An 18,775-nucleotide genomic window follows, 5' to 3' on the forward strand; every position below is an offset into this window, starting at 1 on the left:
GATTATTAAAGTTCATATTTGCAACAAAATCTGTAATCTTTATAAAAAAAAAACAGTACAATTACATTTACCAGAGTGGAAAAAGCAGTACACTTTGCCTGTAGGATTTACTGTAGCAGGAACATTGATATTGGCAAACAGGTGACGCAGGTACAGGTGAGTTTGTGAGCAGGGTTATGATATGAACTAAAATAAAGATAAGATAAGCCTCGTGTTCACAAGAGGGATAATTCAGGTATTGCAAGACAAGTTAAGAATAATTGAATTAAATAGGAGGTATATACACAACTAGTAGAAGATAAGTTAACTATACAAGAACAATTAAGGTAAAGTTATGAGGTAGCAAGCTAAAGTGACGTATAATCAATAGCAGTGTCAAGTCAACAGTGTACACCAGAATAATATATACTTGGATTAAGTAATGATTCTTAGTGTTGTCTGTAGCCTACTAATATAACAAAACAGAAAAATAATATAGTGTATGACGCAGTATGGAGAACAACCAAGTCCCATATGACCCCAAGAGACTTTAAGAGCAGATGATGTTGCAGATGGTTGTAGTCTGTAGTCAGTCATACAGTAGGTAGATCTGGAGCAGATGGTTGGAGTCTGTAGTCAGTCATACAGTAGGTAGATCTGGAGCAGATGGTTGTAGTCTGTAGTCAGTCATACAGTAGGTAGATCTGGAGCAGATGGTTGGAGTCTGTAGCCAGTCATACAGTAGGTAGATCTGGAGCAGCAGGGTGACTTCTAGCTTTCATGGGATGGTGATAAGACACTGTGCTGCTATGATGCAGCATTGGTCGAGCCCTTCAGCCTCAACTGGAAGAAAAGAAAAGAAAATGCTTGTTTTTTTTGTTCAGTTTGCTTTGTATTCATTAAAAAAAACCTGCTATTTAATGAGCAAATCATTTCTAGATCTGTTTTTATTAGTGATAAAATTGTACTTAACATTACGTTTTATACAGACATATGAATCCATAATTTTCAAACTAATGTTATATGAAGGAATGAAGACTAAATTCTGATGAACAACATACAACAGTGATGCAAAAACAGACACAAACAATCCAGTTTCTGGTGTTCTTTCAGTTATATTACAGTTTAGGTTTTACTATTGGCTCTAACATGAAATTAGCCAAATCCCCAGGAACATGGTTAACCAAACGAGGAAAAAATACAGAGGCGGGTCATTACATACACACATACTGTCCGTCATATGTCGTTCAATATAGCTAGCTAGCTAAACTACAGGTATAAAGAAAAGCTATTTGTTTACGGACATCAAGCTAGGCTAGCTATGGCTAGCGCCATATGCTACGTCCTTAATTTATGTTACTCACCCTCATAGTTGTGTACGTAACTTGATATGTCCCACTTCAAAGCTTTCTCCCGTTTCCTGATGGGTGCAGGTGAAAGAGCGTCAACCATTCTGTACACATTGACATATAATAATAATAATAAAGCGATGCACGGCGGGGGTAAATAAACTTGGGTTACAGAGGAGCCGTCCGCAACAGATGTTCTAACATAAACGAACGCACCCTCAACGGGGCAGGGATCATTTCATTGGTCAACACTACAGCTGAAAGGAGAAATATCTGAGTCCAAGCACAAAGTTTGAGCACAAGCACAGCAAATCCAAGCGTGAGCAGTGATGAGTGTGAGAGCAAGGTTTTGAGGGAAATTATTACAACATCTGAACGTAATATTAGTGAGAAATGCTCTCAAATTGAAATAATGCGCTCTTGAATAAAGATAGGAATATCACTCCATAAAATGAAGAATGAACTTCCAGTCTTAACTTTAAGCAAACATGGTCAAGAAAATGAAAAATGAAATAAACACAACTCCAACTGAGGAAGACAGCTGATGAAGGACTGTGTGGCTGTGAGATAGTTTTGTTAAATACTGTTTCCAAAGTCAAGAACAAACTTTCCGTCTCATTTGGAGCATCATCTCTTTCATCATGCTGAGGCACCGTAGAGTTTCAACAGCCAGAATAACCTGTTTATAGCTCCACCTTTGCTCCATACCCCTTCCTCCTCCCACCTGTTAGATAAAGATTCACCTTTGATCCATATTAACCAGACAACACCCTGGTGTTTTGCAATAACTGTAATTCAGAGGGAGGAAACCTAACAACAGCTGCAGTAAGAAGAGGAGCAACACTGGAAAGAGGAGAGCTTCAACGTCACACTCCAGAAATGAAAGTTAAATTTGTCAGAGTGTCAGCCACGCTGCAGTCGAGACAAGTCTCTGTTTCTCTCTGAAAGAAAAGTCAAACTGACTTCATCAGGTCTTTCTCAACAACACAGCAGAGTCTCTGCCAAACACTGGTGAGTACAGCTGATCAGATTTACACTTTCTACAACCAGGATTAACACTAAACTTCAGCTCTACTCAGGCAGGAAGGTCCTCTCTTTTAATTTCTTGTTAAATTGGTAACAATATAACTATGGCTGTTGGTCTACAGGCCCACTATACAGTAGATCACTTTAACAACTTTAAACAGTCTCTCTGTGTCAGTTCTCAGGACTTTAGGAACTTGGAACTGAATCTCTGTGGTTTGGGTTATTATATATATTTTGCAAGTCAAGTCAAGTTAGTTTTGTCAATTTCTTCACATATGCTAGACATGCAGATGAATCGAAAATTCGTTTCTCACCATTCCACGGTGAAGAAAAAATACGCAACAGATTTCAATCAGGAGAGACTTCGTTTGCAGATATGCAAAAATATTTATTGTACAACTGCATGATAAAATGTACAAAGTCTTTTGGAGATTAGACTCCATCGAATTAATATTTTTAAAGGGGTAGAGAATAGGAACATAACCCCCCGATGGAGTCTGGACACTGGTGGCGGCGGAGGAGGAGACCAGACCGACGAGGCAACGGAGCGGTCAGCCGGGAGAATTCAATTCATATTATCAAATCATAACAAGAGTTATATCGAGACACTTTACAGATAGAGTAGGTGTAGACCACACTATAATTTATAAAGTCCCAACAATTCTAGTAATTCCCCCTAAGAGCAAAAACTCCCTTTTAGGGAGAAACCTCGGCAGACCCAGGCTCTTGGTAGGCGGTGTCCGATGGTGCCAGTTGGGGGTGTGATGAACATTGGCAATAATAGTCACAATAAAGATAATGGAACAGTGACTAGGAAATGGTAGTTGTAGTAGTTCATGTCATAGCAGGGCACTGCAGGCGTTACAGTATGTAGCGTGGGACGGCAGGGCATGGCTGGACGTAGCAGGTTCAACAGGACGCAGCAGGACACCGTAAGCATAGCAGGGTGCAGTGAAGCAGGACCACAGCGACGGCTGCAACCAAGATCTTGGTGCCATCCTAATCCAACGAAATATGCTGGGAAAAAGAAACATAAGGACTCCGGGGAGTAAACTCCCCAGTGCTAGGTTAGTACCAAGCATTTCTGGATCTCCTCACTCCCTAACTATATGCTTTATCAAAGAGGAGAGTTTTCAGTTTATTCTTAAATGTGGTGACCGTGTCTGCCCCCCGAACCCAGACTGGGAGCTGGTTCCACAGGAGAGGAGCCTGGTAGCTGAAGGCTCTGGCTCCCATCCCACTTTTAGAGACTCTAGGAACCACGAGTAACTCAGAATTTTGGGAGCGTAGTGCTCTAGTGGGACAATAGGTATGAAGATCTCTTCTAGATATGATGCACTAGACCACATGGAGCTTTGTAGGTCAGGAGAAGGATTTTAAATTCAAAGAAACACGATGACCGGAGGCGGCAGGGGAGGTGGAGGGTTGAGCGCTTTGCCTGAAACGACAGCTGACAGCACGGGGAGAACAGATTTAAAGCAGAGCTGTAATGCTGTGATTGGCCCTTGAATTTCGTGGCCATGTCTGATTGGTTTAACTGAAAGTATCGCTTCTAAACAGCTGATTTGATTTAAGAAGAAAGAGTAGTGAATGGGTTAATGACGTCTTCCTGAAAGAATTCACGCTGAGCTTCATAAGACAAGACATTCTTACCACAAGATTAAAAAAAGTGCTCAACAGATAGGGACATTTTTCCTAACCATAAAACAATAAACGGCAACAATATCACAAGACCAGATCACAAGACAAAAACACAAGAATGTCAAAAGAAGAATGTCACAAGCGGCAACATTTTTTATATCATGTGTTATGGTAGAGCAGAAAGATGTGCAAAAAATGCAATAATGCAAAGAAATTGTCGGGATACAAGAAAATGCTATATACAAAAATAAACAGCAGCAACTTCAGAGTCCAGAGTTTTTGTGCAAAAAGATGCTATGTACTATGTATATATTATACATATATATATGATTTTATGCTAACCACTTGAATCGGCATTTAGCGGCATTAGCAACCTGTGACTACAGTGTCATGCCACTAAATCCAACTTGTAGCCTAAAAAACGCGTGGCATCGCTTAGAGCGCTTTAAATACTGTTTCCAAAGTCAAGAATAAACTTTCCGTCTCATTTGGATCATCATCTCTTTCATCATGCTGAGGCACCGTAAAGTTTCAACAGCCAGAATAACCTGTTTATAGCTCCACCTTTGCTCCATACCGTGTAAATCAGACGGAAGAAACCAAACCTACAACAGAGCTGCAGTAAAAGAGGATTTTAGCCCTATATCTTGCTATATCCCAATTTTTTGTCTTAGATTCAAATTTTGCTTTTACTTGTGTGTTTCTCTTTTAGTCATTTACTGAGCATTGTTGGAGGAGCCTGAGGCCTAAGACGTTCATTGCTAACAACTACTTCTGTAATTGTTTTTCACATGACCAATAAAGAACCTTGAACCTTGAGCTTCAACGTCGTACTCTAGACATAAAACTGAAGCTTGTCAGAGTGTCAGCCACGCTGCAGTCGAGACAAGTCTCTGTTTCTCTCTGAAAGAAAAGTCAAACTGACTTCATCAGGTCTTTCTCAACAACACAGCAGAGTCTCTGCCAAACACTGGTGAGTACAGCTGATCAGATTTACACTTTCTACAACCAGGATTAACACTAAACTTCAGCTCTACTCAGGCAGGAAGGTCCTCTCTTTTAATTTCTTGTAAAATTTGTAACAATGTAACTATGACTGTTTGTCTACAGGCCCACTATACAGTAGAGCTGTCAATCTTCCTCTATAATAACATTCGAATTCCATTTGATAGTTTTTTTAATATTTGAATAATATTCGAATATTTAATGCTCAATTGCAGCCTGTTAAATAATATGTACTACACTACTCAGGCTTATGCATTGTCGAGGGCATTACAAGCATGTGGTTGTTGTTACACGTTCCGTCCACTAGAGGGGCTTCCAACATTAGCCTGGCCTTGAGGGGACCTGCACGCAACTCTGTTTACATTCATTTTCCACCACGAGCACACAGCGACAAACACAAATCAACAGTGAACTCTGTAATGAAACATTATCAACAAGTGTAGTGAAGCAGCTCTGTTGTAAAGGCTAACAGTGCTCAGTTAGCACAATGACATCATGTTAGAAAGCACAGCCGAAACGTTTTGTCATAAACTAGCTAGGTAAGTAACAAATGATGCTAACGGCATTAATAACTAAGCCAAACGGGGCTGTCACTACTATTTCAGTGGTTTATAAGCAACCTGTTTCTTGCAGATTGTCACGTTACTGAGAATACAGCTATTAGAAGGTAATATATAAGTAGAAGCTAACTCTGACAGCTGTAGGGCAGCTAACATTACCTTTAGCTGTCTTCATGAAGCTCCCAGCTACGCTAACGTTACTATACCTCACAACGCAGTTAGAAAACAAGAACGAGCTAAGGGACCATTCGGTATTTATGGAATGGACCACCGGAGGAAAATAGGGGAGGGTCATGTCTTTTTATTTTTTGCTGAGGGGAGGGTCATCCAACATTTTTTAGTCTGGGTGGGGGGGGGTCACCAAACTTTTTTATTCATGAAAAGAGCAAAATTTCAAAGTCGCTTGTTTGGTGCATATTTATCCATGTAGCTCTCAGTCTCGGCCCCCTAGCAGATGGTCTGACCCCATACGCAGAGTTTGCTGGGGGGGGCAGGAGGAGCACTGCCCCCTGGTGGCTCAAACAGGTAATTGCATTGTTTAAAAAATGAGTGGAATAATTACATCTGGCATGACCAGATATTAAATAAATATCTTAAATAACACAAAACAACTAAATGGTGATAGGTAATACATCTGATTTCATATACTGCTTTAGTAAAATATTACCTGGCTGACGATGGGAGCAGCAGGACGCAAAAAAAGTGAAGTGGAGAGGCGAAGTGGAGAGGCCTCGTTCACCTGTTTGGAGCTGGCTGGTGAATGTGACGCTCGTATCGGCCTTGCTGGATACACCGTATCATTTACCTTTTTGTGGATCTACTGATCGCTGTGGATTACTTTTTTTTCGTGTCGTTGGATTACGGCAAAATACGGATCTTTTTTTCTCAACGTGTCTTAACGTTTTATGGTGAGTTTGGAGAGGCATCTCAACAGACTGGAGGTCCAACACTGATTGTTCACTGTTACATTTTAGTTGAATTTAACCGTCTGTCTATTGCGTTCCAAAACAGCCGTGCCGCGATTGGATTTCATAAGGGCGAATTGTTAAATTGTTACAATGTAACTTAAAAACTTTAAACATAAACATATGTGTTTTGGAATATGATGTTCAGCTTCGGCAGCTTTACCTATGTGCTAAAATATACAATGATGATAGTGACGAGTCCATAGCAACCAGTGTTGAATTGGTTATATCCCAGCGTCCTTTGCTGAATGGTCTCAATGTTTTATTGTTTTATTTCATATGAATACTAGTTTACTAGAGGAGGAACTTAGTATTTGAAGTAATGCAGTAATGCATGAAGTGTGCATTTGGTTTCCATGCTTATTGTGTTTCCACAACAATGTTAGTGAGTAAATCTACTGAAATGGCCACCACACCATAACAGAGGAGTGGGATGTGTAAGATGAGAATGCAGAGGTTAACTCATGTACATCATGGCTGTAAAAATCAAATGGTATCTGTACTTCTTTGCTGAGTGCAAACTTGCACGCGAGGGGAGGGTCATTCCTTTTTTTCAAATCGTTTTGGAGGGTCATAGGAAAATTATTACTGACGAGGGGAGGGTCACGTCTTTTTAGGTTAGAGTTCACAAAACTCCTCCGGTGACCCCTTAATTAAATAACGAACAGTCCCTAACTAATGTTAACATAAGCAATTTGGCTCGGTGGAAGTCGATTTTTAAGTCATGTTAAAACTATTTCCCGTCCTTCTTACGATTTCCAGCCGCAGCCTGTCACTCCCCCTAAACTATCGTTACTCGGTACGTAACGTTAGCTCCGTAATGTTGTACTAACGTTACTCGGTACGTAACGTTAGCTCCATAATGTCGTACTAAGGTCATCTTAGACCTCACAATGCCTTGTGTTTCTCACTCCCGCTAAGTTATTGTTCATAAGACGTGACATGAGGGACACATGTGGGTAGGCCAAAGCGAGAAGAGGGAGATTAGCTAACGTTAGCCAACATATTTATAAAAAAGTCACATTCGAAAAGTAATTTCAGCATTCGAATAGTATCGATTTTTTTACTATTCGAATTATATTCGATTTTCGGCATTCGTTCCAATAGCCCTACTATACAGTAGCCCACTTTAACAGCTTTAAACAGTCTCTCTGTGTCAGTTCTCAGGACTGGAGTTTAGATTTTAGGAACTTGGAACTGAATCTCTGTGGTTTTCTGTCTGTTTACTAATTGCATACTGCTTCCTCTATTTCCTCTGGCTGTTTCACAATAAAAGCTTTCCACAAGAAAACTAGTGGGAGGCTTTTAATGTAAAGCAGCTAGAGAATATGAACTGTTTGATAATGCTTTGCTGAAGCTAAATAGTTGGTCACTCCTCTTAATTCTTCAAGTTATACCACCTGTTAAAACGATACGCTATGACCACCTCTATCTTACAGAGGACTTTACATCCACCAAGACGAGGTGTAAGATTTAAGTTTTAATTTATGCCTTAGAACTTTTTCAGCTGGTGCAGCCCTTAAAATGTTAGTAGCATGTAAACTCCAACCTAATTAAAGATAGTTTCAGACTAGTTGGTAGTGATTCTACTTATTACACATCTTTCCTCTGCCATGGGAGTCTATGGCAGCCCATAGAACCGTACAGTAAAAAGTTGTGAAATTTGGCACATTGTTTCGGGACAGTCCCATAATTCATTTCACCAAGATTTAGGTCTGCAGCACAGGCAGTCTAGCGCCACCAATGGGTCAAATTTGGCATTCCATCCATGCGATTAACTTTTGAACCGTATGCCCGCATCCCATGATGCCATGTAGGACCTTCCGCCATATTCAATTTGATCAAAAACACTAAAAAGTTTTCACAGGTCACAAAATTGGTCAGATTTTCACGAAACCTGGCACAGATGATCTTGAGACCATGCCTCACAAAATGTATTCCATTGTGTATTGATATTCGACAGTATTTGCCCGTCACAGCCAATCAAAATAGACGGCGAATCCGCAAAACAGGAAATGAACTCATATCTCGGCAAGTCTTTCACGTATCAACACCAATCTTAGTACATAGGTACAGAGCCCAATTAGGAAGAGGCTCAATCAATTTGGTGACCTTAGACCTATAGGGGGCGCTGTAATTAGCAAAATTATGTTTTGGCCTATAACGTTTGATGTAATTGGAATTAAAACTTACTAGCGGTGTCTGTTAATACTGTGGGAGGTCCTAAGGCCGACACATGCATTTGTAATTGATCCGGCCGCCATATTGGATTTAATCAAAAACACTAAAACGTTTTCACAGGTCACATTTCTCCGATGTTCACGAAACTTAGCACAGATGATCTTCAGACCAAGCCGCACAAAAATTATTCCATTGCGTATTGATATTTGAAAGCGTTTGCCCGTCACAGCCAATTGAAATCCACGGCGAAGCAGCTAAACAGGAGGTGAACTCATATCTCGTGAAGGCTTTCATGTATCAAAACCAATCTCAATGCTTGGACTCATTACCCAAATAGGAAGAGGCTCAAGAAATTTTGTGACTTTTGATCACTATGGGGGCACTATAATCACAGGAAATAGGTTCATATCTCAGCAATGCTGTCACATATAAAAAAACAAAATTGGTACCTGTACTTGGGACCCTATCCTGAGGAAGCACAATACATTCGGAGTCTTTTGACCACCATGGGGGCGATATAATCACAGGAAGTAGGCTCATATCTCAGCAATGCTTTTACATATAGAAACCAAACTTTGTACATGGACTCAAAACCCAATCCCGAGGACGTAAAATAAATTTGATGACCTTTGAGCACTATGGGGGCGCTATAATCATAGGAAGTGAGCTCATATCTCAGCAAGGTTTTGATGTATGAAGTCCAAACTTGGAACAGGAACATGGTAGTTGATTGTGAGGAAGTGCAAGGAAAGTGGTGTCATTTGGCCTCTAGGGGCGCTGTTATTAAGAAAATTAGCTCATATCTCAGCACCGCTTTGATGTACTAAAGGCAAACTTTGTACATAGACATGGCAGTTGATTGTGAGAACGCACAAAGACATTGGTGTAATTTGGCCTCTAGGGGCACTGTAACAAAGTAAATGAGCTGATATGTCAGCCATTCTTTATCCAATTGTCATCAAAGTTGCTGTAAGTGCTTGCTCATGCCAGGGCAACGGCAAAGGTGTTGGCTGGTTGTTCTGGCTCAGGGAAGTTGAGTACTTCCTGGAAGCGTTGAACACATCTGGCTGCTTGTTCACTCTCTGATGTACAGATGTTGCCATTCTTGTCCCTAACATGGGTAGTTTGGTTTGTACATTTGCCACAGAGTCGCTTTGTGAGTTTCTACACTTTGCCCAGGTTTCCATAGGCTGCAGCTTTCTCGGCTTGACTTGCCAGGTGTTCAACAAAGACCCTTTTGTCTCTCCTAGCACTCCTCTTCACCTCTCTGTCCTTGTTTTTATAGGGCCTCTTGGTTTTCTCGAGGAGTCGTTGGGGAGCTTACCAACAGTCCTTTTCTAATGACCAGTACCAACGGGGTCAGTCAAAAACAAGAAATTCACACCTCACAGCTCAGTGTTTCTCCTCAAAATAACCTCACATAGAAGTTAGGTACAGTACCAACTTCACCTTATGTTAAACCAGGGAAAAATCTGTACGTAACTAAAGTAATAAAAACGTACGAGGAAACAAAACCTAACAACAGAGCTGCAGTAGGAGGCGAGCCAACGCTGGACGGACAACATTCCTACTTCAGGTTTCTTGGAATGAAACTTGAGGTGTGTACATGTTGTTATGAGTTCAGACTGTTCCTCCCACATTACATAATTAACCTGAAAACTGTCCAATCAGAGCGCTGACTGGCAGCACTACAGGTGTGACTGAGTCCTGCTCACACGTCATATGACAGTTCTAGATATAAAGGTGTTAGGATGAGTCAGATGAACACAGACAGCAGCAGCATCTGTCAGTGTCTACAGACGAAGGTACCACGTCTCTTTGACCTCATCTAAACGGGACTTTAACAGCGGAGCAGCCTCACAGGTAACATTACACACCTTTGATGAAGAAACTCAACTATCATTTGTGATATTTTGTTGCTACATAATATACTTTAAGATGAGAGCAGTCATACATTATTTCAGCTCTATTATAAACTCTTTGTAGATCTGAAGTAAGTCAGTAATTATTCTATGAAGTGTGACGTTTTGGCTAAAATGAGCTTTTACATGTTCAGTTGAGTCAGATTTAATCAGCACCAGGAAACAAGTTAGATTTTAATCTCCGCTGACTTCACTGCTGAGATATGAGGAAGTGTCAGAACGTCTCCATCAGCCTGAATACTTTATTCTCTGAAACTTGATCAGCTGTTTATTTTCTGACTCTACAAAACTACTCAGAGCCTTTAGGAGGCGGGGCCTGTGTTGTGTAGAAATTTTGACAGTGTGCCTCCTACTTGGTGCACATCCGATTAACACAGTATTAATAGCAGTAGCTGTATTGACATACATATGTCACACTGTCATTGAGAGACAGAGAGAGAGAGAGAATACAATTGATTAACAATAGCAATAGGGAATGGATGGATGGGCTTACAAGACACCACAAATGCATACAGGTCAAGACCAGAGTACAGCGTAGTACCACTTTTTTTTCGTTTCTTTTGACTTTTTATTTCTCACAATGTAAACATTGAGTCTGGTGGGTTCAGGATGCTTAAAGTACTGATTATTTCGCGATTATTGCGCTAAACCAACCAGACTCCATTTAAAAAATAGTACTTTTAGCGTGAATAAAGCCAACATATATTTCACATGTAAATCGGTATCCTATGTGTTTATTTCAACCAACACTAGAGTTGTGATGGTTGGAAAAGTGTAGAGAAGACCAAAAACGGCTTTTCATAGCTTTATTTGGTTGCTGTCGACTTTTAATGTAGTGTGTTTTATGATGCTTAAATGACTGTTTATTTACATGGAGTCTGGTGGAAAACAGCTTTTGGTGATTAGGTCTGAAGTCAGTTAGGAGTCAGTCAGTTGGTCAGTTAGTCCATCATTACATCATGTTAGCTGAGAAATAACACTTCTCCTTCCTTCCTCTCCTCCTCCTCTCATCATCACAATAGAGATAAAAGTCTGGCAAACGCATTGATGTTGTTTTAAGTTTTCTTGTCCTCTCCTTTTCTTCTCCTCCTGTGGCAGTACGTGTTGCTGATTCAGCAATGCTTGAGTAAAGGCCATTGACACCACAGGTATATAGTTAACATCATTAGTAACAGCTTATCTGAGCTACCTTTACTCTGCTTTCCTGTAAAGAGAGGACAACATGGCCTACAGTAAAGAGGAGGTGTGTGAGGGTGTGAAGTTGTTGCTATGGTGATTTCCAGAGTGAGGGAGTGGGGAGAGGGGGAGACAGTATCTTCCATGGGTCAAACATGTCCATTTAATGATAATTATACCTTAATTTTGTTCTGTAATTCAAAAACCGTGGGTCTAAATGCCAAAATATTATCATCACCAGAGAGATAAATATCTGGCGAATGCATTGATGTGGTTTGTATTGTGAAATATATGGGACACAGAGCAGTAACAAACAGGGAACCGTCTGCGTCCTTCCAGATATTTTTTTTCAATTTCTATCGGCAGTTGGTATGTAGACAGCCAAAAGTTTACGTCCGATGGATTCCATAGTTACATGTCTGCGACCGTCACAAAATTTCCTACATTTTGACTAACTATGATGTATGAAGAGTGAAAACTGTAGGGGAGAGAGCAATTTGTTTGGAAAACCTTCAGAGAATCATAATGCAGCTTCACCCCTCTAGCTCTGAACATTCTGTCCCCATACACACACATTGGAAAATCTCAACCGGTCTGAAAACACACTGCAGCTCCATTTTTTTTACAGTTTCTATCGGCAGTTGGTTTCAAAATAACAAAAAGTTTAGGTCCGGTGTATTCCATAGTCACATGCCTGCGACCGGGACAAGATTTCCTACATTTTGACCAAGTATGATGTACATAGAGTGAAAATTGTACGGGAGAGAGCAATTTGTTTGGAAAAAATTTCAGCGAATCTTACTGCAACTCCATTGTTTCTATCGGCAGTTGGAGTGTCTACAGCAAAAAGTTTACGTCCAGTGGATTCCATAGTAACATGTCTGCGACCGGCACAAGATTTCCTACATTTTGACTAACTATGATGTATGAAGAGTGAAAACTGTAGGAGGGAGAGCAATTTGTTTGGAAGATTTTCCGAGAATCGTACTTCAGCTCCCCACTCTGACTCCCACTCTAACTGTCAACATTCCGGCCACATACACACACATTGGAAAATCTGAAACGGTTTGAAAAGACGACGATACGTAAACTGTGATTTCGTAGAAACTGTGCTTGATATGCGAATGCCCATTCAGCCCCATAGAGGCCAAAGTCTTGTCTTCGGTTTAAACTTTTAATCTTTTTTCTACATTAAAGTATGGCGATACAGCATTGTCCCAAAGGGGGCTTGTTTTGAGCGATGTTAAGCGATTTCCCGACGATTTCCCATTCACGTCTATGGGACAATTTTGCGCCGTTTTTAACTTCAGTCAAGAATCTGGCAAAATGACAGCTGGCAAACGGAGAGTTGTCACAGTCAAGATCAGATGCTCCTGCCATTGTGTCCTCAGGCCTCTCCAGCTGATGACTCTGTCTTTCAATGTCTTTTTTTATTAGACAAGCTTTGTTCTGACATCAAATTTAAACCTAATCCAGTGAGACTTCACCAGATAGACAATAGGAGATAGATACCTGTGGGGGCAAATTTACGGGAGAGTGCTCCACTCACTCCAATCAGATGTGTTAAGCTTAAAGTCATAGTTTCATGATGATCTTTCTTGTACATTATAGTATTGTTTGGTGTCATGCTGCTAGCAAGGCTAAAACAACAAGACTATATTTCAAGAACTAAAAGCTGGTTGAACAAAAGCTAACAGAATATATGACAGACTTCAGCTCTTCATGTGTGGTTTTCATTCATTAGCATGCTGCTTTAACATTTAGTTTCCATTTATACCCCTTTAACATCGAGGACTGGACGATAGATAGACAGATAACGTTACTTGTTGCTAAAGTAACCGTAGGCTGTAGGCTAAGATCAGTCTGTTCACAGATTTTGAATATGTTTTTCTTTTTATTTACACCATCTGTAGATATGGCTGCTGCAAACTATCTGTCATCTGAAGATCAGTTTCTGTGCTCCATCTGTCTGGATGTGTTCACTGATCCTGTCACCACACCATGTGGACACAACTTCTGCAAAAACTGCATCACTGAACACTGGAATACTAGTAACAGGTGCCTTTGTCCCATCTGTAAGGAAGGTTTTACCACAAGACCTGGTTTGAGAGTCAACACTTTCATCTCTGAGATGGTTGCTCAGTTCAGACAGTCAGCTCAACAGAAAGCCAGCAGCAGCAGCTCAGAGCAACAAGTGTCCAAACCAGGAGAAGTTCCCTGTGACGTCTGCACTGGAACCAAACTGAAGGCCCTGAAGTCCTGCCTGGTGTGTCTGGTCTCCTACTGTGAGACTCACCTGGAGCCTCATCTGACCATGTCAGGTCTGAAAAGACATCAGCTGATCGACCCTGTGGAGAACCTGGAAGACAGGATGTGTACGAAGCACGATAAACCTCTGGAGCTGTTCTGTAAGACCGACCAGACATGTGTCTGCATGATCTGCACTGTTTTAGACCACAAGATGCATGATGTTGTTCCTCTGAAAGAAGAATATGAAGAAAAGAAGGCAGAGCTGGGGAAGACAGAGGCTGAAATTCAGCAGATGATCCAGAAGAGACGACTGAAGATTCAGGAGATCAAACACTCAGTCGACCTCAGTGAGGAAGATGCAGACAGAGAGATAGCAGAAGGTGTTCAGGTCTTCACTTCTCTGAAGGAGTCTGTTGAGAGAGGCCTGAATGAGCTCATCAACACGATCAAAGAGAAGCAGAAAACAACAGAAAAACAGGCCGAAGCTTTCATCAAAGAGCTGGAACAGGAAATCTCTGAGCTGATGAAGAGGAGCACTGAGGTGGAGCAGGTGTTACACTCTGAAGACCACCTCCATCTTCTCCAGAGTGTCCAGTCCCTAAACATCCAACAACCTCCACCCACCAAGGACTGGACAGAGGTCAGCGTCCGTCCATCATCATATGAGGGGACTGTGGTGAAAGCTGTGGTTCAGCTGGAGGAGACACTCAGTAAAGAGATGAAGAAGCTGCTCGCTGAGTCTGAGCTGAAGAGGGTCCAGCAGTATGCAGTGGATGTGAGTCTTGATCCTGATACAGCACATCCTAAACTCATCCTGTCTGATGATGGGAAACAAGTGAATGATAGTGATGTGAGGAAGAATCTCCCAGACAACCCAGAGAGATTTTCTTATTGTGTTAATGTTTTAGGAAAGCAGAGTTTCTCTTCAGGCAGATTTTACTTTGAGGTTCAAGTTAAAGGAAAGACTGAATGGGATTTAGGAGTGGCCAGAGAGTCGATCAACAGGAAGGGAAACATCCCACTGAGACCTGAGAATGGTTACTGGACTATAGTGTTGAGAAATGGAAATGAGTACAAAGCTGCTGCTGACCCTTCCAGTCCGTCTCTCTCTGAAGTCTCCTCCTCAGAAGGTGGGGGTGTTTGTGGATTATGAGGAGGGTCTGGTCTCCTTTTATGACGTAGATGCTGCAGCTCTTATCTACTCCTTTACTGGCTGCTCCTTCACTGAGAAACTCTTCCCATTCTTTAGTCCCAGTCTAAATTATGGTGGTAAAAACTCTTCCCCTCTGATCATCTCTCCTGTCAGAGTAAACTAATCACTTAACTTTGATTTATTTATTTTCATTCAGGGAAAGAAATGTTAATAATTTGTTTAGATGTTATTTTCTATCTTTTTAACCCTTAGAATCAGACGCCGTCGTCGACAACGGCACCTGTGATTAATATTTAGATAATTTGATAACGGTTTAATGTAGAAACTCACCGATTTTTGCTGCTAAAAGCTAACGAGTTAGCCATCACGGGGGTGTCTTTGGTGTCTTTGTAGCCTTTACAGAAGGTTTTCTATCCAGCCTGGAAGTTGTGCCTCTTTTCGGAGCGTTTCAGCAATAAATCCAAACGCTTATATCCAAGATTTATCCACTTGATGTCCATAATTTATCAATTTTCCGTCATATTTGCCGCTAGCTCGATGCTAGCTGCCATTTTGAATATCCCATGATGCTTTGCGAGATTGTGTTGACGTCTTTTAACCAATGGGAAGGCAGGTCCGTCAAACAAAGAGTATATCGAGAGGAAAGATAGATCGCTCCAGCGAATCCAAGCGAGAACAAAGACTATAGAGTGTAAAGATGGATCACTCCAGTCTATTACTGTTCTACAGAGAAGAATGTTATGAGATTTGGCATAAATGTCCTTTGAAGAAATGTAAATAGTTTGTCCTTTTACATGAGTTATAATGTTCAGTATGTTCATTTTTGCACTGCATGACTCCAAATATATAGGAGAACTGTTTTAGAACATTGCTGTGTGTGATTTCAATAAATATGACATTATTATTTGATTATTGGCATAAGTGAATGTCATGAGGGCAAAAGCGTCTGGACTTTGTTTAAAAAGATTTATATATTTAGTCAACTGTATAAGTTATACTGTTTATTTCTTCACAGTGTGACTCCTAATACATATGGGAACTGATTTAGAGGAGATTGGCTGTCTGTGATATCAATATATATCTGTGAGATCATGTTCCGTTTTATTTATTTATTTGTCTTTAAGGTCATACAACCTTTTTTTACATTCAAGTGACCTCACTGCAGCACAAATATTCTAATAGCCCAGTTTTTCCTGAAAAAAAATGATGTTCATAAATTGACTGTAGACAACAGGGTTGATGTTTTACAAGCTTTTTTAGAAAATAAAACCAGACGGACAATGAACTGTAAAAATGACCTTAGGGCTGGTAGGGTTAATGGTTAAGATGTTTTTTAATTATATGCATTCCATTACATAGTCAACAAATTAATTCATCTCTTCAACACTGCATCAGAGAAAGTTCTAATTCGGATAAAACTTGCGCGTTAGCTTCTCGTTGCGTCACACCTAAACCCGCCTCAAAACCAACGCTGATTGGTCGGTCGTTTGGCGAACGGCTCCAAATTTTCTCTGTCTCAAGATGCCAGACTGATCTACGAGTGGAAAACTGGAGTTTACTAGATCAGGACGGTCTCACGAGGCTACCGCTGCACAACCCTGCCAAAAATCTGTTGATCACTTTCTTTGGTCTGAATGCAGCTTAAGGCCTATTACATGTCTACAGTGTCTACAGAACACAATATGTGTCGTTATTATACCGTGTATAAAAGGTTAATGAATGTTTCTATTTTGTCTGAAAAGTGTTTTGGTTCATTATTAGTCACTTTGGTTATTTTTTGTTTTTAAGGGTAAAATGGTTTATAAGTCAAAGAAATCTGTAAATATGTGATTGTAAAAATAAAAACTGTAAAATAAAGCAGTTGTTGAACACAAGGCCTGAGTAAACAGTGACTTGAACACCAAACACTGAACAGAAAAGCTGGTTTACACAGAAGTTGTATTTCATTACGAGTACATTGTGTTTCCTGTGGCTGCTTCACAATAAAAGCTCCCTGTGTGTTTCACCAGTTGGATGCTTTTAATGTGAAGGAGCGGCAGGAGGAAATGGTTGTTTCCACCAGCAGTGATTGTTGAAGGTGAATCGCCCCCCACTAGTGTTAATTTTGTCACCTATTTTTGATTTAGTCTTAGTCTTTTGGCAAATGTTCTTGTTAGTTTCAGTCATATTTAGTCATTCACACATCTTTTTTTGTTAGTCAAGTTTAACTCGACTAAAAGTCTTGACATTTAACTCTACTTTTAGTTAAAAGAAAACTCAATATGTCTTAGTCAAGTTTAAGTCAAAACATTTCAGTCTTTTTTAAAATAACAAATTATTTCTGACATTATTTCTGATAACCATTTCAGTCAAACACCCGAAGGCGTAACAGCTGAATATTCTATCTCATGATGAAAAAGTAGAGACGATTGTAGGCGAAAATGAAGAGAGATTTTATCTTAGTTTTTATTTTATGCAAACCATTTTAGTCTCATCTTTTTTTAGTGAACAATAATGCATGTTAATTTAGTCTTAGTCAGCGTTTTTGGACATTGGTGCAGTCTCGTCATCGTCTCTTCTTAGTCATTTATTCCAATAGCACCAAAAGAATGATCATAATTTAATGCCATTTGCAAAATAAACCAATTCTTAGTGAAACTAAGTCCCTCTCCTTGGTGCTTATTCTAAATATATACTTGAAACTAGAAACATGCACATTGTAGCAGAGTCTCCTTTGCTGATGGTGATTAACCTGGTGAATGCTAAAAGTCTCTGTGTGAACTGATTACTTGTTGAGTATTTATTAAATCTATTAAACAATTGCGTAAGGGAATAAAATAAATTGGTAAGGTAGTCAGAAATGTGTTAATATAGGCCTATTTAACATTTTGTTTGAATTTCTATTACTACTACTATTAGGCCTTTTTTCTTTGAGCCCCTGCCATCCAAAATGTCTGTGCACGTCCCTGTTGGAGCCCTAGAAGCCACCCCCCTCCACACCTGAGTGTGTTACTAAAATCATATTTAAATATGAGGAAACAAAAGCTATAAAAACAGAGCGGCAGTGAAGGCGGAGCAACTTTGGACAGACAACATTCCAACGAGGTTTGTACATGTTGTCACGAGTTAATTAACCTTTTTTGTTCCTTCGTGTTTTTGGGCTTTAAACTCTTTGGAGGTCACACCTGTAGTAGATTGGTAAGGTAGTCAGAAATGTGTTTGTATGCATTTCATTACATAGGCCTACATTCAGGGCTTGACATTCCCCACTCTGGCTATTATTTAGTTAGCATGTTCTACGCAGCATTTTTGCTAGCCACTATTTTGTGTTTTGATCTCCAGATGTGACAGAGTTGGGAGAAGGCACCCTGAGCCTTTCCAGTCTTGCTTTAATGTCTTTAGAGTCCCGCTGTCCTTACTGATGAGACTACCCAGATAGATGAAATCTTCCACAAACTCAAGTGGTTCCTAGTTAACAAGGATGGGTGCTGTGGGGATGGAGTTGACACACATCACTTGTGTTTTGGAGGTGTTGATACTGAGCCCAACTTGTCTGGCAAAGTTGTTCAGCCTATCAGTTTTAGCCTGC

General features: G+C 40.3%; 1 protein-coding gene, 1 long non-coding RNA gene and 1 pseudogene across 2 annotated transcripts in view; 2 read left to right on the plus strand and 1 right to left on the minus strand.

Annotated features, from left to right (window-relative positions):
- The window catches only part of LOC116048446 (VPS10 domain-containing receptor SorCS3-like), a 1,378,075-nt gene that overhangs the window by 192,127 nt on the left and 1,167,173 nt on the right, over positions 1-18,775 (minus strand). The window lies entirely within an intron of this gene.
- LOC118492950 lies at positions 4,828-15,441 on the plus strand (annotated as a pseudogene).
- Positions 10,054-17,774, plus strand: LOC118494881. The gene is made up of 3 exons (XR_004897088.1): positions 10,054-10,064; positions 13,667-13,669; positions 17,570-17,774. It is a non-coding gene; the product is annotated as an uncharacterized LOC118494881 (long non-coding RNA).

The sequence above is a fragment of the Sander lucioperca genome, chromosome 4 (genome assembly GCF_008315115.2).
Source record: "Sander lucioperca isolate FBNREF2018 chromosome 4, SLUC_FBN_1.2, whole genome shotgun sequence".
Lineage (NCBI taxonomy): Eukaryota > Metazoa > Chordata > Actinopteri > Perciformes > Percidae > Sander > Sander lucioperca.